We start from the raw sequence: 14,957 nt of genomic DNA, 5'->3' as shown, positions 1-14,957 counted from the left end.
CATGGCTCTGGTTTATCATTATTTCTATGGCAAATACTCAGCTGAGCTTTGATCTATGATCCCTTCTCACCAAACTTTCACAAAAAAACACCCGTCTAGCCAAAACCACTACCAATAATTTCCCACACTCTTTATCCGTGCCTAAACCTAACCTAAATGTAGATTCCATGAACAAAGCTTCTTTCTTAGAACTGCACGACTGTGGAACTCTCTTCCAATTGCCTGCTTTCCAGCTGACTACAAATCTGATTGCCTTCAAGTCCAACGTAAACAAGTTCTTGATGAACCGTCCCCCTAAGTAATCCAATTTACAAAATCCCCATTACTATGTTTACTTCGCTATAATCACATCGACTAATGTATAACCATTAACTCTTATCCTCGAGTGGCTTCCCGGCCTTGATAAGTGGTGATCCCTGTGTAAAAAAAAAAAATGAAGAACGAAAACTTTGATTATACGCAGATTACGTTTCTTTTATGAATTATGATTCTTTTTTTTTTTTTTTAGATTGTGTTTCATCTTATTTTTATTATTTATTTTTACATGTTACTTTTAAGTATTTTAGGCCTATTTTCAGCTGCCATTAAGATTCTTTTAATGATTATTAATCAAAACTTTCACTTCCCAATTGATAAGACTATCCATATCAGCACGATCAACATTTTCTGAAATTCTTATGTATTACTAGCAGACCGCACGGCATCGCCCGGTAGTAAAATATGCTTAAATATGATATTTTAATCGACGCAGATTTGGTGTTTATTATTATAGAGCCAATTTTCTACTGGTTATTATATTATACTTAATATATAGTAGTGATTTTTAAAAGAAATGACTTTGATGCCATCAGTTAGAATCGAAACCAAAATATTCACTTTTGACTCTTCTTTCTGGCTAAAAATCCAGATCAAATTTGTTCCACAGATCCGAATATCCCATATATAAAGTTTCAAGTCTGTAGACTAAAAATTGACAGAGTATTTTAGTAAAGACTAGTTCACACACAGACAAGGTCACCTTCATATATATATATATATATCTTCATGGTTATCATTTCTGTAATCAAGCATTACGAATTACAGAACTGATAATCATGAAACTTGAGTCAATTTACTTGGCTTAATTTTTATTGGTATACGTACATTGCCATTAGCTAGTATATTTTAATATATTAAACCTTTGGATATATATATATATATATATATATATATATATATATATATATATATACAGATTTCTAATAGATTATATTTTTCAAAACTTTCTAATTAAGAATTCGAAAACAAATGCTCTGTAAAATTCCTTGAGGCAGCATGTTTGATGGGGTGCATAGCTGCAATACATATAAATGATAATCTTGCGGTGGAAGAAATATTTTCTTAAGGGAAGAAAAACTACCCAAGAAATGACCTGACCATGTAAAGTGTAATGTCTTGTTGGGTATGAGGTTTAATGCGCTGTGTTTATGACCCACTGCGATTTTTCAATACCAGATTTTCCATATGATGGATACCATGACCGGGTTATGTCCATAGATCAACAACTGATAATTTCAGTGTAGTGAAAGTGATAGAAGGGGTTCAGTTGGATTTCTGTTTTTCTCATAGAGAGAGAGATGAGCTTTGGGTCAATAAGCTAATAGATGGTGTTTGGTTAGAAAATATGTTTGTTTTAATTTGCAGGCCTGTTTTTCGATAGGTAAAACAAATATTATTGTAACGTCTCTAAAAAGTAAAACATTGTTACTTGTTTTGAACTGGCGTAGTGGTTTCGGTTGCAGAAATAATCCTCTTGCTATAACAGTGACGATGATTGACACTGCGACTGGTGAAATTGAACAGAGTTCAGATGAAGACAACTAGTGGACGATCACGGCCTGTGCGGTGAACGCACATACACATGTTTTACTCTTACCCACATTCTTATTTCTCTCTCTCAGAGCTATCGTTATTAACAGTTGAAGGTCATAAAGAAAGAAAAGAATAAAAAGATTGGAATAGTCCATCTTATATAAATTGAAATTTTGTCCGTCTGTCTGTCTGTTACAATTTTTTTTTTTTTTTTATTAAAGATAAATGCATTACGAAAAGTGTTTCATTTCGAAATATAAGAGACCTGAACTACTTTTAAAAATAGGAAATTCTGCATTATAATGAATTCTTAATAAATAAAGCGGATGCCATGATCAAAAATTGAATTCGAAGATCTTGAGTTCTCCGGTCTAGGGTTCTACCAACTTGCTTATTTGAATTTTCTTAGAAACAGAACTAAAAAAAAATACCTTGACAGAATAATTAGAACTTTGACATGACGACATAGATTTATGATTTACGTCATGTTTCAAACCATGAATTCAAACAAACAAATAAATGAGTAAACATCAATAGAATTGGAAATTATTTTAATCGTCCAACGCAATTTATTTTGCTATGAATACGTATTGTATTTAGTTTTTTCATCATCATGTAATCCTCCCAATCAAGAAAAAAAAATGCAATCGCGAACATATATTTGACAAGAGGGTTTTGTCAAGCAAAGTCCTCCAACATTTGCTGCGAGCCTGTTTGATTTTCGTAAAACATAAAAAACGTATTCAATACAGAATATTCCCCAAAAGTTTATTTATTTACTCTTAAAATTAATTGAAATGAAAAAAAACAACTTTTTGGGACTATTCTGTACTAGCAGTTCAGCCCAGCTTTACTCGGTCCATATGTACTGTTCATAACATTATCTGCATATATATATATATATATATATATATATATATATATATATATATATACATGTTTGACTCATGTCCAGGTAACCTACATCTAAAATTTCAATTATTTAGACCCAAAAATGGCGGAGGAGTTTGATAAAGGTTAACTCTTTCAGCTTTGACCTCTTGGCAGCCAAATTTACGCCAAAAAACGGATTAAAAAGCTTGCTGCATGTTTGAATACCATTTATGTAAAATTTCAAATATTAATACCCAAAACTGACTGAATAGTTTGCTAGAGACCGCAAAGGTAAAATCTGTTGAACTCTGACCCTTTGGCAGTCAAATTTTCGGCCAAAAACAGATTAAAAAGCTTGACCTATGTCTGAATACACTTTATGTAAATTTTCAAATATTTAGAAGAAAAATTGACTGAGTAATTGTTGCTATTTGAGATCATTTGAAACCATAGCAGCAAGTTTTAGTCTCCTCTCCAGGCTAGAGGTTATGGGGAAATATCAGATATTTTGTAATTTATATGCAAAACTAGTAAAACAAATGACAATCATTGAAACATTTTGTGGCTGTAAAAAAGTGTTAAAAATAGGCTCTGGATGATGGATGATCCCTTTAATGTGCGATCTTAAAAGCAAATGTCACATCGTCTACTACACAATTCAAGTCATTATATTTCCAACGAGCCTTCATTTGTTAAATTTTGATCAAGAGTCGCTGAAATTTGGAACTTATAAAACTGCCCAAAAGGTTGTATATCTACATATGGATATATCTATACTGGTAGCCAAATTGAATATTAAAATGCTCATATCTTTGGTTCTATGTGACGAAACTACATAAAAATGTGAAGACTTTTTGAAGATTATAATACTATTCTGTGGTTAAAATTTTGACAATTCGTTTAAAAGAACCTATATTTCCAAACCAATAATACATACCCAAATTTGCCTACATTTTTATATAGTGTCCTACAAGCCAGCTTCAGTTTTGCTGCTTCGATTGTCTCGGCTGTGGCCTTGCCATGCCACCAATATGCATATTTATATATATATATATATATATATATATATATATATATATATATATATATTTAAATAAGGGGTAGTCACCAACAATGTGTATTTTTAACATTATTTTATTATTCCGTGTCTTGGTTTTTCATTGAGAATTATGTTTAGATCATTGTAATAATGTTTTTAAATCATTGAAATCGTTTTTAACACGTTTCAGACGTTCTGTGAAGCGTCCTCTTCAGAAATGTAGTATATGTACTAAGATGCCCAGCATGCAACAAATCCTACATAGGCGCCACCAAAAATTTCAGCAATAGAGTGGCCTTACATAAGAGCAACATCAAAATTGCAGATAACAGACACCTCTATGTTTAAAAACATGTACACACATGCAGTGGAAACAACTTCAAAATAATGCCAATCTTCCAAACAGACAATTATTTTTATTTACTTACACAGGAAAAAAACTTCATCACAAGATTCACTCCTGAACTGAACAGAGCCTAATATCAACACACAAAAACAAGAAATGCAAGGCACACTCGCATGCACATCCATATACATATACACACCCACACATAAACCAGAACCGACACATTAAAACATACACATGCGTGCGCATACAACCACACATACATAACACCCCTATCTCTAATACAACACACTGAACAATACCAACCCTACTTAACCTCGAAACCAACAACACTAGGAAACACCTAGAACCATAGTATAATATCTGTTCCAACACCCCGCTCCCCCCTCAGTCAGTGGAGGAGAAATCCCTCATGACTGAGACAACTATCATCCCTTCAATCATCCCCCTCCCATACCTATACCCCTCCAATTGGCCCCTCCCCTCAGGGAAACGAGACGTTCCCCACACTAGGAACCGATCCTGGGTCTGGCCATACCCACATGGGGAGACAAATAAATAGAAACATTAAAAAATACCCTATACATATTTTTAAATACACCCTTCTATCTTAAACATAATATAAAGAATACCCGAAAAGACTGAAACGAAAAATCACAATACTAAAATCTAAGAATCCAAAAAATAAATACCAAAATAGAATGAAAGCACCCCTACCCTTATTTCAGAAGAGCTGGTTCTCCCCCCCCCCCTCCTCACACATACACATTAGTAACGACCTTGGATCACAGTCACCTTCATAGGGAAGCGCATAACCTAATAATACTATAAAACAGTACACTCATTTTCAAACCAATAAAAGAAAACACACACAACCCTAAAGGAAAAGAAAAAACACAAGCAGAAAGAGAGAGTGAGAGAAAGAAACACAACACAGGAGTGACCACAGCCGAGGTCGGCCGCCTCGCCACAGCCCAATAAAAGAGTAATAAAAATTGAACATTCCAATGAATAGTAGACACTTACACGATTCCACCCCTTGGAAACACTTCAAATGAACTACGAAAATGCTATTTTTACATCTCCAACACATTTGAAAATAATCTCTGATGAGGACGCTTCACAGAACGTCTGAAACGCGTTAAAAACGATTTCAATGATTTAAAAACATTATTACAATGATCTAAACATAATTCTCAATGAAAAACCAAGACAGGGAATAATAAAATAATATTAAAAAATACACATTGTTGGTGACTACCCCCTTATTTAAATATACATCTTTCTTTCGTTGGAATTTCTTAACCCATTATATATATATATATATATATATATATATATAGAGAGAGAGAGAGAGATAGATAAGTGACCGTGTCTGTGTGTGAGTGAAACATAATTTAAAGTTTTCAAACCATTACTTTATATATTAGGTACAATATAATAATCAATAGAGAAATTCCTCTATAATAATAAATACGAAATTTGTATGAATTAAAATATCAGATTTAAGCGCATTTTACGACCGAGCAACGATGGGAAACCTGCTAGTACTAAAGCATTCATCAGTTTGCGATTATGTTGGAAAAAGAGATTAGCCACAATTTTCAAAAAACAAACAAAAAAAAACCATCAAGTCACCCATCGTTTACTTTTTATAATGTTCATCCTGTCTCACTATGTTTGATTCCCCCCTTTCCCCACACACTTACTCGATACGGTATCTATCATTCTCGCTTCTGTCAGTCTCCATTTCTGTTTCTTAATATTAAAAGGTTATGATAAAAGGAAAGCATAAAATGATTAGAGTAATATATAAACAATAGGGATATATATATATATATATAATATATATATATATATATATATATATATATATATATATATAGAGAGAGAGAGAGAGAGAGAGAGATCAAGGGATAGAAATCGAGAGCAAACAGAAGTTAATTTTGGATTCTGTCTTAATTTTTTAGACATAAAACTGGCTTTGCAAACTCATTTTTTTCTGATTCAAAACGATTAAACCTGAGCTTGATGGATGATCCAACGGGTCACATTTTTATAATATATGTAAGATAAATTATATAAAAGACATTTTATGTATTTATAGTGAAATTTGCACAAGAAAAATTTTGGGACTATCCATGTCCAATTTGCAGTAAAGAAAGAAAAAGTCAATATTTTTTTTTTAAATGAACAAAAGTAGAGCTATAAATTATAAAAATTCAATGATTTAAAATAGCATTTAAATCTGGTTTCAAACGTAAAAGCTTCTGATTTTTAATGTTTTGTGAAGAATATTCTTTAATGGACGGCAGAAAAACAATAGAAAAAATCGTCTTACAAAATAGCCGACTCGATAGAAAAAAAATATTCTCTCATATTTTAATAATAATTAAAAAAAAAAAAAAACGCTTTTTAAGCCAAATTAGATATTAAAAAATTTTGTTTTCTAATAAATGAAAACAATACAAATTGTAAAAGAGTAAAAAAAAAAAGGCAGAGATATTAAAGATAGTGAAGGCGGAAAAGAAACATGGCGGCGGGTAGAGCATCAAAGTATACTTGATGGCCGCGAAAAAAAAAATCACGTGAGATATACAAATGTGACAAAATAGAAAATATATATAACAAAAGACGAACGGCGGATGTCAAGAGGAGTGTCAAAGAGGCGTTACTTCTAACAATGCAGCGAACTTTGGTGAGTAATAGTCTAAAATAGGTGTGTGGGCAGGATTTCTGTGCAGACAGCAAACTTTTTTTTAGTAGAGAGTTAGGGAGAACACCGCAAAAATCAACATTTCGACCGAATCCGACCTTTCTCGGTACGTTATAGATATTGTCTTTTTTTTTTTTCTTTCTTTATTGTTGAGCTATAACGATGAATGTCAGCGATAGAAATGAAGACAGTTATTAATGTCTAGCTTTTGTGTAGAGAGCACGCTGTTGGCGTGTGTATAAGTAACGGATTCAATATTTCTACATTGAAAAGTACCATAGAATTGAAATATAGTGTCTATAACTCACTGAGGGACGCCGGATTCAGCAAAAATAGATGTAAATGGAATTGGATTTTAAAAATGATTTGTTTTTAGTTCTGCGGTACTTTTTAATGTAGAAATATTGGACACACACACGCGCATATATATATATATATATATATATATATATATATATATATATATGCGTGTGTGTTAAATTCAGTTTATATCATTTAACAATTTTCTGGTGTCACACAAGCGCAGATGTCAACATTGGGAATGTATCACTTCGTAGTTAAGTGCATTTAAAATTCAATTCCCAGTTTGACGTTCTTATTGGGTTTTCATTTTCTTGATTTCATTATGAAAACATTTAAGAAGCGAGAGCACGTTTAAACGAATATTATTAATGTCATTCCTTGCAAACATGTATTCATGAAAACTAGACTTCTGTATTTTCTCCTCTCTCTTGAACACTAACCCAGTCTAATAATATGAGATTAGCTGCAAGAATAGGAGTATATTGCTACAACTTGCCTAAGGGTAATCTAGAAGCGTGCAAGGCATGGTATTATACACGCCCACATATCTCACGTTCAACATAAAATTTTCCGAAATTTGAAAAAAATGTACCTAAAAACGTATTTATGTATGCGACATTTAATTAAAATAATGTGTTTAATAGTCAAAGAATATACAGGTTGGAACAGTAAAATTGTTGCCATAGAAAAGATGACATGATTCCATTTCCGTTTGATGAAAACCGGGTTTCTATTTTTGTTACAGAGCATCTACTAGTTGGCTACTTGTGTACAAATACCAAGAGTGATAGGTGCCTTCCATCATGTCTGAAAGTGAAAAGGTTCAACGAACAAGATCGGAGATGCGCTGCAGTACTCGTGCTCTCTACCGATCCAAGTTATGACACTAGGACCTTTGCCACCCCCCTCAAAATGAATTGCTGAATTGCTACGAATAACAGGAACGTACGCAGGGTGATGAAAACAAAGTTTCCGGCCACGGTTATGGTCTTTGGTGTAGTTTCAATGTGAGAGCTAGATCATGTTACCTCACGTCTCCGAAGTCGGTTTGAAAGTCAACACCAAAGTGTATCTGGATGTACTGGAAAATCTGGTGATCTTCTGGTGCAATCAGGTGGCTTCTGGCAGACTCTGGATGTGACAGCAGAACTCGGCACTGGCCCACACATCCAAAGAAACCCAGGCTTTGCTTCAGAAGGAGTGCTATAACTTTGTATCTTTTTCTCACTGGCCCCCTCCTCCCCCAAGCTGAACTCGCTGGACTACTTCGTTTGGTCATACGTTGAGAACATCACCAACATGACCTCTTACAACACCAAAGTCAGCCTGATCACTGCCATCCGCCGAGTAATCACTGAGCTTCTGCCGGCGCTTGTAGAAAAGGCATACTCCCAATTCCGGATATGTATTGAGACTGTGATTGAGGCTGAAGACGGCTACATTGAATAGATGTCAGCTCTACTACATAATCAAGTTACCTGAATTGACTTTTTCAATAAAAGTTTTCAGATTACGTTGTAATATTGTTTTTTTTTTTAGGGCAACACTTTTATCATTCCATCCTTTATCATTTTAATAATGGATTTTAAAAAAAAATTTAGTGCCAAGTGAATTCAGTTCATTCATCGTTTTACCCTGTAAACATTGCAAACAGTGGGTGTCAAGAAAAAGCCAGTTGCAAAATGAACAAAGGGAAAGACAGGTTGGGTGAGGACAACTAGGAAAAGAGATGAATGTTATGCATGTATTTTAGTTAGTGATGGGACGATTCCAATAATAAAAGTGCCCAAAAAACATAAAAAGTAATCACTTGCACAAATATATCTATCCAAAGAGTTCATTAAATGGCGTTGATTTGTTTACAAAGAATTTTTCTGATATTTGGAGATTTGCTATCACAAAATTTTTATTATAAAAAAAAAAAACAAAAAAAAAACAAAACAATGAGATCAAATGTAAATTTACCAAAGTTATGTTAAAAAAAAATTGAACTCCAATCTCTGGTTCCCCCCTCGCCAATCTTTCACGAAAAACACCCGTCTTGCTGAATCCACTGTGACAAATTTCCCCCACTCTTTATCTGTGCCTAAATCAAAACGTCGATTCCATGAACAAAGCTTCTTTCTTAGAACTGCACGCCTGTGGAACTGTTCCGTCTGCCTGCTTCCCAGTCTTCCTGACTACAACTTGGATGTCTTCAAGTCCAACGTTAACAAATTCCTAATGAACCGCCCCCTTAAGTAAACACTTCATCAAATCTCCACACTAACGTTATGTACTTGCAGTAACCCTTATCCCTGAGTGGCTTCCGGGCCTTGATAAGTGGTGACCACTGTGTAAAAAAAAAAAAAATAAAAAAATAACTAAAATTTTTTTTACTTCAATTTTATTATATAATTTTGTTCTGGAACAAATACTTCTAACCAATTATAGATTGCTAAACAAGAACAGTCTGCCTTCACGAATTAAAGATTTCACTTTAAAATTCCATATAAGTTCCAAAGTTTAACATTTTTTTTTTCACTATCTCAGGCCAAACCAGATTGTACACTGACATAAGCATACTCATGATAGTCTTGCAAGCCTTACCTACTTCCGTACTGACTTATAACAAATTGGAAGCAAGCGTTTTGTTTTGTGACAAGATTGGCATACAAGGATAACACACTTTTTCTATTGTTTTATTTTTGTTTTCTTTCATCAGAGTTTTCTTCTAAATGAATTGCCTTCACTACACCTGAGGAGCTTCATCCACCTCTTGTATTGTAACTCTCTGGGATATCATAGGGAGGCTAACAAAAGCTACACCTTGTCCAAGGATGATCTAGAAGTGTGCAAGGCAAGGTATTATACTCGCCCCATATCTAAAGTTCAGCAGTCACTTTGGGCAGGTGGGACTTGTCAACTTTGGATGGTAGCTCACCTAGGAGAAAATAACTGATTCAAAACCTCTGCTGCCTTGCGGGATTACCCCAACAGAGTAAATTTCTCTTAGCTCCTCTGGCTTCATGGAGAAGGGGGATTGCTGCACTAGCAACAGCTATACTCTGACACCACCCTACCCAGGCTATGTAGCTCTATTGGGCAAGAACTGCTCTTCTGAGTTGGACTGACCAGTCATTCTCAGTAGTACAGATAGACACTAGAGCTACACTATTGTCTCTTGAGACTAATGTAATCCTTAAAGATGGGTTTAGATCCGGTAACCCCAGAGAAAGATTAAATGTGGACAGTATAGGGAATGAGATTTCGATGGTATGGTTATATTGAGAAAAAAAATGAAAGCCCAATTGTTAGTAGATGAAAAACAATGAATATCACAGGCTCAGTTGGCTGGGAAAGGCGAAGGAAAACATGAAAGGAAGATATAAGGATGGATCTGGGAGAAAGAGGGATAAATCAAAATCTAGCCAGAGATAGTTTGGAAGTTCATTTCTAAAAGCCAACCAACATGTGTCAGCATGTACAATGGATGTTAAACGGATGTTTTTTTATCATTGCTTGCTTAGCACTCGTAAGATGTGAAAGTTATCTAAACACAGTCAGAAATGTAGAAAAATAAAATGTCAAATAAAAATGGCACTCAGTAGAGCGCATACCACTACCAAGTTTGATTAGTGGAAGTAAAAATTATTAATTAAAAAAATTAAAATAAAAAATGTCAATCTATACAAGACATCATATTAAATTTGGTGCAATACTGACCAATATTTTTGGAGCCTATAAGTGGTTCTTGTTTTTAATATTAACAGTAGTATTAATAGTGTATTCACTTCTATGAAGCATGTATATTTCTTGCTCTCTGTTTACCGGGTATATTTGCCAGGTAGTTTTGGAAATTCTTTTTTATGGGTCCGGTTGCTTCTATAATTACTATAGTGATGGAGATCTTCCTAAGATTTCACATAAACCTTTGGTATTTCGTTATCTTTTCCTTCTCATTTCCGTTTAATCCAGTATCATTAGAGACACTAACTTCTACTAAGGTTGCTTCTTTGTCCTTAACCCATGTCACTATATCAGGTTTTAAAGCCCAGTTTTTTAGTTACGTACATGTAGGAATTGCATAACCATAGTGGATGGTGTATAACTTCAAAACATACATTCTCTTGACAATAAAATTCAAGACATTTTCAAAAATTCTTCATTAGCGAATACTACAATTACGCTAAGAAAAACAAAACGAACAAAATATTTTGATATATTTGACGGTGGTGTAATTTTTTGGATTACAATGTTTTTTTTGTTTTTTTTTAAACAAATTTGGAATATTTACTAAATTATATAATATATATACATATATATATATATATATATATATATATATATATATATATATATATATATATATATATACCCACTTTTCTTTGTTAGAAGTTGAATCAAGTAAAAATGCGCCCCTCATTGATCTGTAAATATACACGAGTAGCCATTTTGCTATATATGCAGATTATAGACCGTGCTATTTTTTAATAGTACTGGGGTGGGGCGGTTGAATTTGCCTGGTGGTAAAATACACGTAAATATGATACTTTAATTTGTCCAAGTTTCGTATAAATATTAGAGTCGTGATTTCAAAAAAAAAAAAAAAAAAAAAAAAGAAAGTATTTGGGTGCCATCAACTAGAACTGAAACCGAAAGCAAAACTGTAGCATTCAAAGCTGGTGACGTCACTACTATGCCAACGCATATGAACAGATTAAAAATTAAAAATAAACTAAGATGAATGTACAAAATGTATTACGATTTTTTTCAATTTTGACCAATTTTTGACTCCTTAAAAACTATTTTAACCAGCTAAAGACACGTAAAAAAAACTCCAATCATTTGTGGCCCCCAGCGCTGCCCTGTGACTTTTAGTTTTGGGGGAGATAGAGTTTGAAAATATGGAGATAAACAGACAGACAGAAAGACATATAGCCTTTTATATATTAGATTTTCAAGTTAAGTTTAATTTTTTACAGAGTCTTTTCTGTATTAAATGGTTAGATGAAAGTACAGAATAGTTGGCATGTTCAGAATGGGTTTCTAAATGATAAGATTATTTCAGCACCGTCAGTAAACTTCAATTTTCAACTGAAATTTTAACAATTTTCATATTGAAATAGTGGACGCTAGACGACATTTTTATTCAATTAGAAAAAATATATCCAATAAAGTAAAGTCAATTTTATTCCGTTCAAGTTACCATCATAGATCAGCACATACAAGTGGAATCACATGAGCGATATTGTACCAGATCCTTCACAGTTAGGCATGAAATTGTTTTAGTCAATCTACTTTTCCGGGCAACGCCAAGACACGGGTCAGCTAGCATTATATAAATACTCTCTTCTCTAGGTTAGGAGCTGCATCAAGCTGGGTATCAGTAGGCGCCTGTGGAAGATATTGACACATTTATTTTTGAACAAAAGTTAGCATTAAGTCTAGACAGGCGATTCTCCCGAAGGAGACCATGGCTGGCACAGAGACTGACTGAAAATAGCAGAACCGCAGATGTGGAAAGTTCCAGTCAGATCAAATAAACTTGAAAATATATATTTTGTTTATATTTGAAAAACGTACAACCCTTTAATGACGTCAGTTATGGTATTGTGTGAAACACAGTTGTTTCAACTGCTATCATAATTGGGGTACTGTATCTACATTTGGTTCAGAAATATAAAGTCTATTACAATAGAAAACTGCAAGCATGAAAAGTAATATGGTTAAGCTTAAACATGGAAAAGTAAAGGACTAGTTGTTAAAACTGGAAAAGAAAAGGACAAGATATTCTAGTTAAAATATTGCAGCATTAAGAACTGATTATATAATGTTATAAATTGAATTTAAAAAAATCTTAATGCTGCAATATTTTAAGTTATAAATTTATTATACTTTTTACTAGAATATCTTGTCCTTTTCTTTTCCAGTTTTAACAACTATTCCTTTACTTTTCCATGTTTAATCTTAACCATATTACTTTTCATGCTCGCATTTTTCTATTGTAATCCACGATTTTTTCAGGCTTTCAGTAAATTCACTTGTTCTTTGTTTAATTTCAGTCTTATTTTTTTGCCTCCATAAACATAACACACGCATATGTAATAACAATGTATGGGACTCGTTTGCTTTCAATAAAATTCTCCCAATTATCTCTTTTATGCTTTCATTCTCTCTGTTTCACTTGTTACTTCTCTTTTCATGAGAGCAATGAATTGGTAGCAACAATAGTCGCTGAAGCGACGCGGTTGCTATGGAAACCAGTCATAAGAGACGTCGCACACCTTCTCACGTTTTTTTTACGATTTTGAACGCCAGTACATTCATCATAACTTTTGTTTTACTGAACGAAATAGCTGGATTACTGAACGAAATGGTTGTTTTTTCACAATATAGCTGGGAAGGTGATCTATAAACTGTAATAATTGAAATTGTGTAGAAAAATGAGTGAGCAGTGAAGCTTTAAAGCCGTTCTAAATGACTAAAACTGCCACTTAACCATATATTAAAACATGGTAGTCTTTGAATGATACCGGAAGTAATCAGATAATATATTTATCAGGTTATTAACATGAAAAATAAACATTATATTACTTTTAAAAATCATCCAATAAGTTGACCTTTATAATGTATTCAGTTAATCTGAATAAATATTCAGCTGAATAATCTATAATTTTTTTGCATTCGTAATATGTAGTTTGCAGTAATAGATTTCTGAGAATATATGGCATAAAAGGTTTGTTGGTTCTATAGGGAAAATTGTGGAAAATTAAGGAAATTACCATTAAAGCGTATGTGCAAGTGTGAGTCATGTGGAATCAAGCTGTTTGGGGGGGGTGCGAAGAATCATGATGGTGGTGCCCACAACTTTTATAAAAAAGTGGTCTCGTAAGCAACGTAAAATCTCGCCGCTCCACTGCATAAAAAGAGGCCACGGGGAGGCTGTAGAAAGTTACAAGAATCATTGGAGACTTGTTATGTGTTACTGAGTCACTGTACAGTCTTGTCTTTTGTAATTACTTTTTTTCCTTCCTTTTCTTGTTACAGGTTCAAGTGATAGAACTTGAAAAGAGGATCAGGAACAAAAAAGAAAAGAAAGAAAAGGAAATTCGTATGAATTAAGCATGACTAGCTCACCTTTTTTTACTTTCTTGGATCGTTTCAAGAATCAGGTACGTACAGATATCAACTAGATGTAAACATGCCACGCTTAAGTTCTCAGTTCGTGTTGTTAACACTTCACTATAGCACCCTCTTTCCATCGTTAATTTGGTGTAGATGATTCAGCATGCTAGTCTCTCCTCCAACATGTGAAATAAGCGACCTAGTTCTAGGCAAGTACAGATTGAAGTGATTTAAGTTTTGTTCTTCAACGTCTCTTTGTATGGATAACTTTGTGACGTCATTTTAAACGTAACTGTTTAAATGTTAAATGAAGAAAAATTGTGTTGGACCAGTATGGTACAACTTTTTTTTTTTTTTTTTTTTTTTGACCAGGCTCGATTTTGTTGTTGGCATTTGTTTCAGATTTTTCCTAGATTCAGGTATTTACACAAGGGACAACGTGTAGGTTGCCAACATCCAGGAACGAAGATAGAGCTATGGAACTAATTGGATTCGAATTTCACACACATAGATCGTCAGTTAATGTCGCTAGCCACTTCACCACGTCACTTACTAATATAGAAAATCATAAATTATTCAACTGAGCATTAATTCAGATTATATGTTAAAGGTCAACTTATTGGGTGATTCTCGGGGTAATATAATGTTTATTTTTTTTCAGGTTTAATAACTTGATAATCAGATGGGAGTGACTGATTTATTTTTATAAAATAAACGCAGTT

General features: G+C 33.5%; 1 protein-coding gene across 1 annotated transcript in view; it reads right to left on the bottom strand.

Moving 5' to 3' along the window:
* Nucleotides 1-14,311, bottom strand: part of LOC145242521 (protocadherin beta-13-like) — a 1,864,148-nt gene extending 1,849,837 nt beyond the window's left edge. Inside the window, exon 1 of the mRNA XM_080105591.1 lies at nucleotides 14,248-14,311. The gene's annotated coding sequence lies outside the window, so the exon portion shown is untranslated. The remainder of the gene's footprint in view (nucleotides 1-14,247) is intronic.
* Between the last annotated feature and the right edge of the window lie 646 nt (nucleotides 14,312-14,957).

The sequence above is a fragment of the Euprymna scolopes genome, chromosome 21 (assembly GCF_053919585.1).
Source record: "Euprymna scolopes isolate OS-2025 chromosome 21, ASM5391958v1, whole genome shotgun sequence".
Lineage (NCBI taxonomy): Eukaryota > Metazoa > Mollusca > Cephalopoda > Sepiida > Sepiolidae > Euprymna > Euprymna scolopes.
Note: the sequence above shows the minus strand (reverse complement) of the source record. Positions and strands in the feature narration are given on the sequence as shown.